General features: G+C 40.4%; 1 protein-coding gene across 2 annotated transcripts in view; it reads right to left on the bottom strand.

Moving 5' to 3' along the window:
- The window catches only part of ERC2 (ELKS/RAB6-interacting/CAST family member 2), a 1,140,662-nt gene that overhangs the window by 1,064,187 nt on the left and 59,361 nt on the right, over positions 1 to 17,114 (bottom strand). The gene's annotated exons all lie outside the window — the stretch shown is intronic.

Below are 17,114 nucleotides of genomic sequence, written 5' to 3'. Positions count from 1 at the left end.
ATAGCTAGTATATATATATATATATATATATATATTTTGTTTGTTTCTTACCATGACAAAAGCATGGCGCAAAGAAAAAAAAAATTAAAAAAATTCATGATTGAAAGAATAATTTTGGAACTCAAAAGGCTTCTGATTTACCGCAGCGCAGCCCGTACAACATGATATTGTTCTTCTCTACCAACTCAATAGAATAGAACAACCTCCAGCACACATAAAAAAGGTGAGAAAAGTCTTATCTTCAATTCACAATGATGCAATTTTATTCATTAATTCTGGGGGTTCACAGCCATGAAACAAAGTATAATGAGAGATTTTCCCAACGTTTCGACCGTAAAAAGGTCTTTATCAAGGGTACAATCTTTAGTGGTGAACAAGATAAGAAACGGCCTCCCCGAGCTCGTTCACCACTAAAGATTGTACCCTTGATAAAGACCTTTTTACGGTCGAAACGTTGGGAAAATCTCTCATTATACTTTGTTTCATGGCTGTGAACCCCCAGAATTAATGAATAAAATTGCATCATTGTGAATTGAAGATAAGACTTTTCTCACCTTTTTTATGTGTGCTGGAGGTTGTTCTATTCTATTGAGTTTATTTTTTTCCTCCTAAGCACCTACTTGTATTGAGTGCAAAGTGATCCTGATTATTCATACTTCTCTACCAACTGTCATCTTCTATCTCAGTAATGGTAAAATACATATTTACTGAAGACAGGTTTTACCCTTGAGTTGTATCAATGACCAGTTCAGGAGGAGAAAGTAGCAAACTTCTATGAAGAAGTTTTTTGTTTTTTTTCATGTCAACTTCTGATAAAAAATAAATAAATATTATAACGATGGTTACTCTTTAAGCACGAATATATTATAACAATATAGCAATTTTACTTGCACTAGAACAATATAAACATGATGCAAAGATGATATATTATTAATATAAGTATTTTAATAAATGACTAATAACTACGGCTCATTAGATTTTACTTTGCCAGTGATGTTTCTTATTTTCCTACTCTTATCACGTGCAAAAACATGCAAGCAATGTCTAACAAAGAAGGTAGCCAAGCAATGAGGTGCAGTAATTATTGTGATAGTTTACTGCCAAGACTTAGTGTAATATTGGGCATAAAACTAGGCTTACTTGTAGGACAAAGGTCATCACTGCCAATGGGGCCATATAAGAACACTAAGGGTCAATGCACAAGGCAAACCCAAGAGCACAAGCCTTGTACCCCATTATTTTAAATCCCTGGTCATTTGCTACCTAACAACAAGATCGGGTCAGTAACAGATTAGCATCACTCGGACACATTGTTAATCTATGTTGGCAATGGCCTGAGATACACTGGAGATAAACTGTGACAACCTGTGTATGTGATGCCGAGAAAGCTAGATAAACATTCAGGGTTATTTAATGAGAATATTGAAGTATATGGAGAAAAACTAAAATTATAATTATATATGTTTATCTCTAACACCAGATTTGGTACATCGAATGGCAATTTATAGAGAAAGAATATATGCATGGTGTTTACATCAGTGTTACAAGAACTACCAGTACCACATCTTGTTGTCAGGCTATGACAGTCTTCGGTAAGGAAAGGAGGCCTCAAATTGCCCCTGGAACTGTGACCCTTAATAATCCCTGTGCCAGGGATGCTCTTGATGGTAGAGAGGCCCGAGTCTCCAATCTTACTATGCTCCTGATATCCCCCAAGCTGGCCCTCTCCCTCCCACAGGAGACCTGGGACAGATATGTTAGTGTATAAATACATAAGACAAACAGGGATGACAAAAAAAAACAACTTGCACACAAAAACAAATCACCAAGGGTAGGGAGGAATATACGAAAGGATAGGCATGTATATACCCAAAAACAGCAGACAACAATCTCCAGCAGCAACTAAGAATTCCAACTTCAGCACAACAACTCCAGCAAGCCAGGAAGTAAACTTTCACAGGCAGGTGTGAGAAGGTCTGGCCAGGTTTTATAGAGAGAAAACGAGCAGATCACTAGCGGCTGTGAAAAGAAGCTGCATGTCTCCAACCAGCATACAAAGTCATCAACCTTTTCAGCAATGAAGGAAGCAAAGTCCATTTAATAAGAGAAACAAAACACACTGACTATATGGAAGACCTGCGATTCCCAAAGCGTAATGATCGCCTAACCCTAGATCTCCTGGAAGGACATGACATATTCACGGCATACAGTATGTCCACTTTGCACCAGTCATTCATGTCCTTCACCAGATACAGTTAGGGCCAGAAATATTTGGACAGTGACACAATTTTCGCGAGTTGGGCTCTGCATGCCACCACATTGGATTTGAAATGAAACCTCTACAACAGAATTCAAGTGCAGATTGTAACGTTTAATTTGAAGGGTTGAACAAAAATATCTGATAGAAAATGTAGGAATTGTACACATTTCTTTACAAACACTCCACATTTTAGGAGGTCAAAAGTAATTGGACAAATAAACATAACCCAAACAAAATATTTTTATTTTCAATATTTTGTTGCAAATCCTTTGGAGGCAATCACTGCCTTAAGTCTGGAACCCATGGACATCACCAAACGCTGGGTTTCCTCCTTCTTAATGCTTTGCCAGGCCTTTACAGCCGCAGCCTTCAGGTCTTGCTTGTTTGTGGGTCTTTCCGTCTTAAGTCTGGATTTGAGCAAGTGAAATGCATGCTCAATTGGGTTTAGATCTGGAGATTGACTTGGCCATTGCAGAATGTTCCACTTTTTGGCACTCATGAACTCCTGGGTAGCTTTGGATGTATGCTTGGGGTCATTGTCCATCTGTACTATGAAGCGCCGTCCAATCAACTTTGCAGCATTTGGCTGAATCTGGGCTGAAAGTATATCCCGGTACACTTCAGAATTCATCCGGCTACTCTTGTCTGCTCTTATGTCATCAATAAACACAAGTGACCCAGTGCCATTGAAAGCCATGCATGCCCATGCCATCACGTTGCCTCCACCATGTTTTACAGAGGATGTGGTGTGCCTTGGATCATGTGCCGTTCCCTTTCTTCTCCAAACTTTTTTCTTCCCATCATTCTGGTACAGGTTGATCTTTGTCTCATCTGTCCATAGAATACTTTTCCAGAACTGAGCTGGCTTCTTGAGGTGTTTTTCTGCAAATTTAACTCTGGCCTGTCTATTTTTGGTATTGATGAATGGTTTGCATCTAGATGTGAACCCTTTGTATTTACTGTCATGGAGTCTTCTCTTTACTGTTGACTTAGAGACAGATACACTTACTTCACTGAGAGTGTTCTGGACTTCAGTTGATGTTGTGAACGGGTTCTTCTTCACCAAATTAAGTATGCGGCGATCATCCACCACTGTTGTCATCCGTGGACGCCCAGGCCTTTTTGAGTTCCCAAGCTCACCAGTCAATTCCTTTTTTCTCAGAATGTACCCAACTGTTGATTTTGCTACTCCAAGCATGTCTGCTATCTCTCTGATGGATTTTTTCTTTTTTTTCAGCCTCAGGATGTTCTGCTTCACCTCAATTGAGAGTTCCTTTGACCGCATGTTGTCTGCTCACAGCAACAGCTTCCAAATGCAAAACCACACACCCCTGACCTTTTAGCTACTTCATTGATTACAGGTTAACGAGGGAGACGCCTTCAGAGTTAATTGCAGCCCTTAGAGTCCATTGTCCAATTACTTTTGGTCCCTTGAAAAAGAGGACGCTATGCATTACAGAGCTATGATTCCTAAACCCTTTCTCCGATTTGGATGTGGAAACTATCATATTGCAGCTGGGAGTGTGCACTTTCAGCCCATATTATATATATAATTGTATTTCTGAATATGTTTTTGTAAACAGCTAAAATAACAAAACTTGTGTCACTGTCCAAATATTTCTGGCCCTAACTGTATGTTATAGTAAAATACATACTTACCATCCTTGAAGCACCAGAAGACATTTTACGTTCTAGTGATCCACTCATACATCAACTATTATATACCTCGGCATTACACAAGCGATGTGTATGTGATTGTGGGAGATCTCTCGCTGCTTATCATATGTTATATTACTGCTTTGAGCTTTTAGTAGCTATTAGCAGCTGCATACAACAGAGCACTTTGCAAACCCAAGGGATAGCAGTTGTCACATCTTACTTTGTCATGACAACCTCGTCTACACCAAATCCCTCTGCCCCATGGCAACCTTGGCTCAACAAGTCGCCGCATGCTTTTTTACATTTTTCTCGAAAATCTTTATACCCCATACAAGTTTGATTCATAAAATATTCATATTTGGAGCATATACATTCGAATTTGTGAAATCGAGCATCCTACGTTAATGAGATATATCGCCCCTGTTGTCACATCCCTATGTCTCAGGATAATAGCACCTACAATTCAGGAAAAAACACATACACGTCATCGTCATATCCCCATGACACCCTACTTACGTCCTCATGACAACTCTCCACTCACATCGGATGACTTAAAGCAAGTGGACACTTTTGCAATAATTTTTCTAAATGTTTACTCGTTTCCACAAATGCAAAATTAGGCAACTCTATGTAAATTTGATAAAAAAAATATCTTCAAGTCGTATGTCCAGAAAACTTTATTCCGATAGAATTGGCTATCAATGACTAAGGACTGGGTCACAGTCTAAAATGCGTAGGTACTTCGCATATCACTGTTGGATGTATCCGGAGATGTAAATTTCCCTTCTAATCATATCGGAATAACTTTATATTTTTTATTGGTTGTGCCAAGTCTTGCAAAAGTGGCTATGATCGCAGTGATTCAGTAGGGTTGAGCTGGTTTTCTTCTGCGATTGCAACTTTCTATATAGTCTCCATTAAACATTTAATTTCCTACTATCTTACTGATATAAAGTCTAACTCGTAGCTGGCTGTTCTGCTGCTTCTAACTTAGATCTGACAACACACTGCTATTAGCAATGTCAATTCTCTCTTCTTTACCCATCCCTTCTCCGAGTGTTAGCTATCTATTCTTCGTGAGTCACCTATCGGTTGAACAATGCTTTGGCCGATGGTCGGTCGGGCTGTTATCTCCACCTATTCCTATATACAGAGGAGCTTTGACTTTGTCGAGTGCTCCTCCAAGTGTTGAGCCACTGCCAGACATCTCGGGTGAGAGCTTATCTCGCGGGAACAAAAGCATCGGCAGTTCGAAATTGGACATGCCAGATCATCATCTCCCCAAAAACAAATGTTGGTGAGGACCCCATATACATTAGGCTGTTGGATAAACCTGCTGATATGAGGAAGGAGGCTGTGTGGGAAGGGGGCATATCCATATCTTCAGGGGAAAATGCACAAGATATACTGTTTCACAGTATAGATAGAGGAGGGCAAACATGTGGCTGTCTGCAAGGAGATGCACTGGGAATTAGTGTAGACATAAGGGAGTGAACACAGGATAAATTCTGTAAATCAAGGTGGACTTGGACTGTAAGAGGAAAATCACTCCAGGATTGAGGTTGTGCGGAAACACGAGAGCTAGTGAAGGCAGAAGGATCCTCAAGCCAAAGAACCCGCATCCAGCATGAGTAGAACTAGGATGGACATGCACACATGTGAAAAGTCATAAACTAGGAGCAGTTTAAAAACAGAATATCAACATATTTAATGTCCAATGGTTGTGACCCACTAGAACAAAGTGACAGAATAAATAGTACATCACTTTGCCAATTCAACTGCTGTATGTTAAGGGAGGACGTACTGGGCCACAGGCCTTCAAAGGGATGACGACATGACAGGGTTGAGAGGACATACAGGGAGTGGAACAGGGAAAAAAGGGGGTGTTTTAGTATAGGCTAAGGGGAATTGAATAGCAGGATAGGGATTGGTCCGTGGAATAGGTAAAGGGGGCAAGGGGTGGAGTTGTGGTAGCCGTTATAAAAGAGAATTGCCATCTTAGTGGGGCAACCATTTTAGATGCCCCATCATAGTTTAAGGACCGCCCTCCCTGTGGTTAATGTTAAATGACATAAATTGTTAAGTTAAATGTTAATAAAGGCTGCTGTGGCCAATTTATCCAAAGAATTGAGAGTATGTTGTGTTATTATTGGGTCAAGGATGGGTATTTATTTGGATAGGGTGGAGGAGGCCGGGCTATGTTATTTGGGTTAAATTGGATGAAGCTCACAGATATCGCGAATACCCAATTGTCATGTTATATGCTGGCATTAAAGTGCTTAAAGAAGCTCTCCTCCTCCTCCCATCAAAGTTTTTATCCTCTTAATATATTGCAGTTATCCTATTATGTAGCACTGTGTACTCACAATTGCTCATTTTGACTTTCTACCCAGCTAATTCCTCTCTTTTCTATTAGGTCTACCAAATCAAATGATTACAAACTGACTACTGTAGCTGAAGCCTTCTAAGCTCCACATAGAAGCAAGAAGTCTCTTTTCCCCGCATAAGGCATCCCCCCTCTTCCACTCCTGATCCAGCTGCTCCACTCTTCCTCCCCCTGCCATAAACTTTCCACTGATGTAGAATTGTAGTTCTTATGATGACTCAGGGAAAAATACTTCTTGTTTCTGTATAGAGCTAAGGAGGATTCAGCTAGTCTATTGTTAATCAAATGGTGTCATAGACCTGATGGACTATTGCAAAAGAGATTAATTAGCCGGGTAGAAAGGCAAAATAAGCAATTGTAAGTACACAGTGCGGTATAATGTGATGATTGCAATATATTAGGAACATACAAATTTTGATGGGAGGAGGAGTGCTTCTCTAAATCTGATCTAACCCCCTTTGATGAATGCTCTTGAGTTTTCACCAATGGAACCTTTACTTCACCAGGTAAGAACTATACAAAAACCAATTCACGGCCTGAACATAACCCATTTTAAATGCATAAAAATGAATGTATTCACATTATAATAACTAGCTCACAGTGATGTATTACCCTATCACACGATATATAGTTTGTTATAATAAATTACTACAGCAGCTAATTAACACATTCCAAGCAAAAAAAAAAATACAAAAAGTTTGTAAATAGAGTAAGCTCTAAATTAATTTATTTTTCTTATGATGATGATGAATCTGATGCCAAAAGTGTCATATAAAAACTAAAATAAGTAAGGATAAGAAATATGGTAAGTGCCTAATTCATCTTATATTTAAAAAAAAAAAAAAAAAAAGGCAGAAGATGCAACTACTACTGGGCAGATACAGATAGGTTTGCTAATTTCTATACGGATTTCCAGGAAGGAAATTATACAACGGCAATAGTAAAATTGATTGATCATGTAGAAATGTAATTTGCGATATGGATAAAAAAAAAATATATTTTCTCATCTAGCAATGTATCATTGTTGGAAATAAATGCCTTTACTTACATGAATAGGTAGAAGATGGGGTGAAAAAAAAATTTTGTAAAGTGCTTAAAAATTATTTAAAGTGGTTATCTGGCCTTGGGCTGCAAGACTGCAGTCACTTTACATGACTACAGACTTATGAATCCTCACATTGCAAGAACTGGGCGCCATGAGGAATCTCCAGTGCTGGTGCTGGGCGCATGCGTGAGGTCACCAGATGACTAGATGGATGCGAATGCATTCAGTGAGGTCGGACACATTCTAGTTGGAAGTGGTTGTAAGTATGTAAATCGCATTCTTGAGGTCACATGACAGACCGCTCCTGGCACCGAAGAATACTCACGCAGTGTGTGTCAGGATTGACAAGTCTGGACTCAAATAGACTTATAGCCCAAGGTCGGACAACCCCTTTAATTCTGCACCACTCTCCTGGTATCTGCTAGTCTCCGTTTAATGCCCTGTACCCGATCATATGCTTACATCAAAACCATAGTCAATCACTGGATTCAGTGGTCTCTTACCATACATGCACAAGGAAAAGAATAGCCTATGCATAAATAAGCGCACACCTAAATATATAAGAAACACAATCTTTATTAGACATAAACAAGGACAAAAACACATAAATCCATTAAAATCAATTAAAACCATGTGGAAAAAACCACCCTTCCCCCTGAGAGAATGATATGACCAAAGTGAGGTCTAATCCCGCATACAAAAGTGTACACCAAAATCACACACTATAGCATATGGATATAGACAAGTGCAAAACAATAACATATAACTGATACCTATCCAGCAATATAGCGCACATGGGGCGTCCCTGTCATAATCAATCATAAACCATAAAGGAACAAATAATAACAATTGCTAAAGGACCCTAAATGCAGAAATATTGGTTGCTAAAACTAGCAGCAGCAAAATATCCATATAGCTGGGCATGAAAATACATCCACAAAAAAAGAGGATATGGGGTCACAAAATATAGTGAATAAATAGTGCTACCCAAGAGGGCGCTATAGGATCCCCAAATCCGTCTAAGAAAAGATCCGAACAATGTGCCAGTATCGGGAATGCCTAGAGCTCAAAGACATACCCTAAACGCCATGGAGAATGCGGGAAGCCTCCAACAAGTAAGGAAGCAAAAAGCATCAGGGGGAGGGAGTGGGGAGAAGTCCCACGCGTATCGCTGCCTCTGTGCAGCTTCGTCAGGGAATGAGCAGCAACGATATGTGTCAGCCTTATATACAAACAGTACCGTATCCTGTTGATTGCCACACCGGAAGGCCCCGTCCGGGGACCGGAAATGTAGGAAAGAGGAAGCGCGCACCCATCATAATCAGCCCCGGCTCTAATTAGTCCCAACTATGTGTCAGGACCGGCGCATGCGCTGACAGAGCCGGCAAAAAGGTAAATGGAGAGAGCGCAGGCGCGGTGTGCGGCCGCACAAAAAAGAAAGAGAGGGAAGGAGGAAAGTCCCAGGCCAATCGCAATCAGCGATTGAGCAGAAGAGGAGCCCCGGAATTCTAAATATATGGACAGATGCAGCCCAGGGGTACACTAGGATGGAGGACAAAAAAAGAAAAGAAGTATATACATATGCATACCATAAATGAAATGAAAAAACAAAGATATTTATATATAATAAGAATAATAATAATGAAAATAATAATAATAAATAAATACGTCAAAAAGGAAAAGCACATGTATGTGCCAAATAACTATGATAAATCCTAAGCCTAGAAGAGGAGCAAAGAAGCGATTGTTATTATTATCATTATTTATGTATAAATCAATCAATACCCTATCCAAAAGGGATAGGAAGACATCCCCTACCTTTAAGTAGGAAGATGTACCGGCCTCAATACATGCACATAAACATAATACAACATATAAACAAAATGCAAAACACATATAATAATGTGAAAACATGTATCCAAAACCAATAAAATACATTTCCATTTGATATCAAAACAAACAGAACAATACACTATCCCTTTTGGATAGGGTATTGATTGATTTATACATAAATAATGATAATAATAACAATCGCCTCTTTGCTCCTCTTCTAGGCTTAGGATTTATCATAGTTATTTGGCACATACATGTGCTTTTCCTTTTTGACGTATTTATTTATTATTATTATTTTCACTATTATTATTCTTATTATATATAAATATCTTTGTTTTTTCATTTCATTTATGGTATGCATATGTATATACTTCTTTTCTTTTTTTGTCCTCCATCCTAGTGTACCCCTGGGCTGCATCTGTCCATATATTTAGAATTCCGGGGCTCCTCTTCTGCTCAATCGCTGATTGCGATTGGCCTGGGACTTTCCTCCTTCCCTCTCTTTCTTTTTTGTGCGGCCGCACACCGCACCTGCGCTCTCTCCATTTACCTTTTTGCCGGCTCTGTCAGCGCATGCGCTGGTCCTGACACATAGTTGGGACTAATTAGAGCCGGGGCTGATTATGATGGGTGCGCGCTTCCTCTTTCCTACATTTCCGGTCCCCGGACGGGGCCTTCCGGTGTGGCAATCAACAGGATACGGTACTGTTTGTATATAAGGCTGACACATATCGTTGCTGCTCATTCCCTGACGAAGCTGCACAGAGGCAGCGATACGCGTGGGACTTCTCCCCACTCCCTCCCCCTGATGCTTTTTGCTTCCTTACTTGTTGGAGGCTTCCCGCATTCTCCATGGCGTTTAGGGTATGTCTTTGAGCTCTAGGCATTCCCGATACTGGCACATTGCTCGGATCTTTTCTTAGACGGATTTGGGGATCCTATAGCGCCCTCTTGGGTAGCACTATTTATTCACTATATTTTGTGACCCCATATCCTCTTTTTTTGTGGATGTATTTTCATGCCCAGCTATATGGATATTTTGCTGCTGCTAGTTTTAGCAACCAATATTTCTGCATTTAGGGTCCTTTAGCAATTGTTATTATTTGTTCCTTTATGGTTTATGATTGATTATGACAGGGACGCCCCATGTGCGCTATATTGCTGGATAGGTATCAGTTATATGTTATTGTTTTGCACTTGTCTATATCCATATGCTATAGTGTGTGATTTTGGTGTATACTTTTGTATGCGGGATTAGACCTCACTTTGGTCATATCATTCTCTCAGGGGGAAGGGTGGTTTTTTCCACATGGTTTTAATTGATTTTAATGGATTTATGTGTTATTGTCCTTGTTTATGTCTATAATAAAGATTGTGTTTCTTATATATTTAGGTGTGCGCTTATTTATGCATAGGCTATTCTTTTCCTTGTGGCTATGCTGTTTCTATGCATTTTTGCAGCACCCTATAGAATTTATTTAGTTATGTTTATTACTTTTCTTTAGATATATGATTTATATATAGGCAGTGCACCTGTGATCCTTTGACCTGTTGATCCCTGTTTTACACCCCACTTCTATTGGGGTGTGTTCTAGTCTCAGGGGGCACGGGATTTATTGTTGATCCTTATCTATATAGTATGGGGGCTATTGGGTACCCTTTTGGATTATAATTATTTTGGCTATTATTGTCTTTTGGATATATTTTTGTTGTTTCATATTGTTTATCCTGTTGGTTCCTTTGCGGATAGATCCTGTCATGGATTGGGAAGCTAGGGAGGCGATTTGGCAGACCCAATCATCGGGTCTATTTTCTAATAGTGCCCCATTAGTAAATGATTCAGATTTCACTAGGTTATCAACGGATATCACAACAGCTAATAAATTAGCGGTCCGTTTATGGTGGAACATCAGAACACTAGAGGAATACCTTAAAACTGGGATAGTCCCACGTGGTCTACGGGTCCAAATTTTTCCTGCATGGGAGCCGTCAACAGCATTTCAATGTATCTGGGAAAAGGGACTGCTGCAGTGTTCAAGCATTATTATTAATATGCTTGTGGAACATGATAGGCAGCTTTTTTCTGTAACCAAGCAAAATATTAAGGACCTAGAAAATAAATTGATGGCTTTTGATGAGACTCAGCTGGTAATTCCCTTCAAACAAAAACTTAAAGAAATATTGGACAAGTTTGAAAAAGAAATTATGGATCGTAAACAAAAGAAATTCCAGAGGGATCGTCAGGATTTTGAGAACCAAAGGGCTTACAGATGGAGACACTTGGGGAACTCTCGTCCGTTTAAACAAACATCTAATGCCCACATACCAGTTCCTTTGGCTACTACAACTAATGCCACCAGTTCGAGTGATTTTTTGTCCTCAGGAGGCAGCGACCTCGATATAGGACCAGGCGCGGAGGTAAGCGCAAGAAATCTCAGAAAACGTCAAACCAACCGGAGGGGTCCCAATTCACCCTACCGGCACAATCACAAGACCAAGCATCGGTAACTGGTTCTAACCTTTCGCCTCAAGTGGATACGTCCTTGCAGGTAATAAATCTATCGGACTATGTATTATCTCCAGCTGAGCTTTCTGTTCTACGTAGAGGTCTCTCTTTTTCTCCCACCCGAACTACAGATAAGTTTGACCTAATCAAGGATCTGTATTTATTCTGTAGGAAATTGATTTTTCAGGTAATTCACAAGCAACCGGAAGCCCTTCAAACTACTTCCATTGAGGATCAACAGGTTTTTCGGGATCTCCTGGACCTTTTGGAGGAGAATACCGTAACAACAGGTAGGAGAAAGTTCCCATTAAGAACTAAGTCCTCCTCTGCCCCATCTTTTTCGTTGGTACCAGCGGTTAAATTTTTCTTTGAATCGGCTAAAAGGGACATCCTGCGGCTCCCACAAAGCTTTGGCTTTACTTATAATCTCTCGTTTCAAGAAAGAAGGGCCATTAGGTCCCTGAAAAACAATGATTCCATCATTATAAGAGAAGCAGACAAGGGGGGGAATGTAGTTCTGTGGCCATCCAATATGTACCTTGAAGAAGCCAACAGACAATTGGGGGATCAGAGATTCTATATGAGATTGCCATCGGATCCTACTGGAATCTTTTTGGAGAGATTACATAATTTGATTGATCGGGCAACCTCTATGGGAATAATTTCCCCAAGTGAAAAGAGATTTATGTGGGTGGATAACCCAGTGACCCCTACCTTTTACCTTTTGCCCAAGGTGCATAAGAACATCCAAAAGCCACCAGGAAGACCAATTGTGTCCAGCATAGGAAGTATGAGCGAACGGGTATGTACCTATATTGATTACTTCATTCAACCCATTGCCTCGGCATTACCAGCTTATATTAAAGATACATCTCACTTTATTAGTGTTTGCCGTAACATCACCTTAACAGGCCAGGAGTTGTTAGTGACATGTGACGTGGAGTCGCTTTATTCAAATATCGCTCATACCCATGGTATTCAGGCACTCTCTTACTTCCTTAATAAATTGGAGGGCTCTAATCGCCTCCATGATTCTTTTATCTTGGACCTCCTTTACTTTGTGTTACATCATAACTACTTCCTGTTTGACAGGACGTATTATAAGCAAGTATCGGGCATGGCCATGGGTGCGCGATGCGCGCCGGCATACGCAAACATCTTTTTGGGTTGGTGGGAGGAGACAATGGTCTTTAGTTCGCAGGGTTATCTTAATCACATTAAGTATTGGCATCGTTTTTTGGATGACATTTTTTTCATTTGGGTGGGGACCGAAGCTTCTTGTACCCAATTTTTGAGGGAGCTTAATGAAAATTCATTAAATATTTTCTTAACATCCTCTTGTTCCCCGAATTCAGCTATCTTTTTGGACCTTCGAGTGGGAGTCGATGGGGAGAAACTGTTCACGGATTTATACCGTAAGCCAACGGCCACGAATAACTTGTTACAATATCAGAGTTTTCACCCTCACCACACGCGGACTGGAATACCTGTGGGACAGTTTCTACGTACCCGGCGAAATTGTACAACAGATGCAAGTTTCAGAGAACAGGCAAAGGATTTGACCAGGAGATTATATAGGAGGGGATACCCTAAGAGAACTGTTTCCACTGCCTTCCAACGTGCCAGGACCCTTAATCAGGAGGCCCTCCTAACATCGCGTCCCTGACTACAGGACTCCTCAGTGAGATTCATCACGGAATATAGTACGAATTGGAGTCAGGTGAGAAACATCTTAAATCAAAACTGGGACATCCTAACTTCGGATGCCCAAACATCTTCTTGTGTCAGCTCTAGACCTCTTATGACGGCTAGAAGGGCTCCTAACTTACGGGATATTGTTACGAGAAGTCATTTCTCGCGTCCGGTGATTAGGCTCAATCGTGGGATTCGCCTCAGGGGGTCGTTCCCCTGCGGTGAATGTAATGTATGTCCATATATGCTTCCCACCAGGGATTTCTTTATTAACCCTGGTGATAATGTGGAGCATTCTCTTTCTCAGTATATCAACTGCAAAACAAGTTCTGTCATTTATGCTATTGTTTGCCCATGTCAGAAAGTGTATGTAGGGCAGACATCACAGGAGCTGAGAAAGCGGGCACAAAAACATCTCTCAACTATTAACCTAGCCCATGCAGACTCCAAGAAAGGCAAAATGTTAACGCCAGTTGCAGCACATTATATGAGGAAACATGGAGGCAAACCTACTAACACCCATTTTTTTGGCCTGCAGAGAATCCAGGGCAATGAAAGAGGCGGTAGCCGGCATAGATTACTGCTGCAACATGAAGCCCGCTGGATTTTTCGGCTAAAATCTATCTCCCCGTTTGGCCTAAATGAGGAGCTCCTGTACACTGGTTTCCTAGGACAGGATTAAAGACTATAAAGAATATGGATACTTTGGATTGGAACAAAGGGATTTCCCTATATCTGGTTCCCCGGGATTGGAACCGGGATTCCAGGACAAGTACATTGCGCTTTGGGATTGGAACAAGGGATTTGTATTATGGACGGAATTAGGAGACTGGATCTGGATTGAAGTATAATGTTATACAAGGAATGGAGAGGCATTTGAGAAATATAGACATTTGTGGATATTGGCCCTCTATTCTATTCTATGGGACATATATCCGTATGTCTTGATTACCATATGTTCTGTTTGTTTTGATATCAAATGGAAATGTATTTTATTGGTTTTGGATACATGTTTTCACATTATTATATGTGTTTTGCATTTTGTTTATATGTTGTATTATGTTTATGTGCATGTATTGAGGCCGGTACATCTTCCTACTTAAAGGTAGGGGATGTCTTCCTATCCCTTTTGGATAGGGTATTGATTGATTTATACATAAATAATGATAATAATAACAATCGCCTCTTTGCTCCTCTTCTAGGCTTAGGATTTATCATAGTTATTTGGCACATACATGTGCTTTTCCTTTTTGACGTATTTATTTATTTATTATTATTATTTTCATTATTATTATTCTTATTATATATAAATATCTTTGTTTTTTCATTTATGGTATGCATATGTATATACTTCTTTTCTTTTTTTGTCCTCCATCCTAGTGTACCCCTGGGCTGCATCTGTCCATATATTTAGAATTCCGGGGCTCCTCTTCTGCTCAATCGCTGATTGCGATTGGCCTGGGACTTTCCTCCTTCCCTCTCTTTCTTTTTTGTGCGGCCGCACACCGCGCCTGCGCTCTCTCCATTTACCTTTTTGCCGGCTCTGTCAGCGCATGCGCCGGTCCTGACACATAGTTGGGACTAATTAGAGCCGGGGATGATTATGATGGGTGCGCGCTTCCTCTTTCCTACATTTCCGGTCCCCGGACGGGGCCTTCCGGTGTGGCAATCAACAGGATACGGTACTGTTTGTATATAAGGCTGACACATATCGTTGCTGCTCATTCCCTGACGAAGCTGCACAGAGGCAGCGATACGCGTGGGACTTCTCCCCACTCCCTCCCCCTGATGCTTTTTGCTTCCTTACTTGTTGGAGGCTTCCCGCATTCTCCATGGCGTTTAAGGTATGTCTTTGAGCTCTAGGCATTCCCGATACTGGCACATTGCTCGGATCTTTTCTTAGACGGATTTGGGGATCCTATAGCGCCCTCTTGGGTAGCACTATTTATTCACTATATTTTGTGACCCCATATCCTCTTTTTTTGTTGATGTATTTTCATGCCCAGCTATATGGATATTTTGCTGCTGCTAGTTTTAGCAACCAATATTTCTGCATTTAGGGTCCTTTAGCAATTGTTATTATTTGTTCCTTTATGGTTTATGATTGATTATGACAGGGACGCCCCATGTGCGCTATATTGCTGGATAGGTATCAGTTATATGTTATTGTTTTGCACTTGTCTATATCCATATGCTATAGTGTGCGATTTTGGTGTATACTTTTGTATGCGGGATTAGACCTCACTTTGGTCATATCATTCTCTCAGGGGGAAGGGTGGTTTTTTCCACATGGTTTTAATTGATTTTAATGGATTTATGTGTTTTTGTCCTTGTTTATGTCTATAATAAAGATTGTGTTTCTTATATATTTAGGTGTGCGCTTATTTATGCATAGGCTATTCTTTTCCTTGTGGCTATGCTGTTTCTATGCATTTTTGCAGCACCCTATAGAATTTATTTAGTTATGTTTATTACTTTTCTTTAGATATATGATTTATATATAGGCAGTGCACCTGTGATCCTTTGACCTGTTTACCATACATGCAGACGTCACCGCTCAGCCTAGTGATTGGCTGCAGCAGTCACAGAGTTAAACAGTGCTGATCCTGGATCGGCAGGCATTAAACAGATTTTTTTAAAAATTTTAAAGCATTCCCAGCGTTTAAAGATAAACTAAACCACGAAAAAGCCCTTTAAAGAAGACATGTCACCAGGTGATATGTAGCCCCATTTCCAGCTCTCATTTCAACCCCTATGCTCCCCACTGTAGTCTACTTTTTGTTTTCTTAAAATCCGCCATAAGGTTCCAGAGATTTGGGCCTATTTAGTGCAAATTTGTATGGTCTTTACCAAGAGGGGGTGGTACTCATAAGATAATTATGCAGAGCAGCCTTAAGACACGCCCCAGAGGATCCTGTGAGAAATGCCCATTTGTGAAGAACATGCAAATCAGCACCAAATAAAAATGCCCACATCTCTAGAACTTTTAAAAATACAAAAAGGTGGGATATTCAGGGGAGCATCAGGAATAAAGCAGAGGAAAAACTACAATGTTGACCTGGAGACTGGTCCTATTTAATGGAAACTCATTTTTTTGAATTTTTTATTATTGTGTCAGTATCTAAAAGAAAAAAAAAAATGTAGGTAACTTTGAAAACAATTGTAATACATTTTGCTTGCTGCTGCCACGCAGGCTTATACATCTCCATAGTTAGAGGTTATCCAGCAATTTTACACTGATGGCCTATCCTTAGGATAGGTTATCAATGTCTGATCAGCCGGGATCCAGAACCCCTGTCGATCAGCTGTTATCAGTGGAGGTGGCCGCTGGCCAGAAGTACTTACTTGCAAAATTGGCCGTCTACATATCGTGGCTGCCATAGAGTACTGCCCATCTGCCTTCTATACAAATCAATAGGAGGCAGATGTGCAGTAACAAACCCCGGTCAGTAGAAGTAGACGGTCGGCTCCGCAAGTAGGTATTTCTGGCCGGCTGCCGTCGTTACAGATAACAGCTGATTGGCGGGAGTGCCGGGTGCACAAAATAAGCCAAATTGAAAACATCATTGCAAAGTTGGACTTTACCCTTAAATAGAAAATGTGAAAAAAATAAAGATGTCCCTATGGGCTACTACTGAGAACTCCTACTAAGCATTCTTTCTATAGCTCTGTTTTGGACGATGGGCAGATTCTAAAATAATTATGCAAGGAGTTAATTTCACGCAGTTTAACA

The sequence above is a fragment of the Ranitomeya imitator genome, chromosome 8, assembly GCF_032444005.1.
Source record: "Ranitomeya imitator isolate aRanImi1 chromosome 8, aRanImi1.pri, whole genome shotgun sequence".
NCBI lineage: Eukaryota > Metazoa > Chordata > Amphibia > Anura > Dendrobatidae > Ranitomeya > Ranitomeya imitator.
The sequence above is the reverse complement of the archived record's forward strand: the minus strand, read 5'-3'. Positions and strand labels throughout refer to the sequence as shown.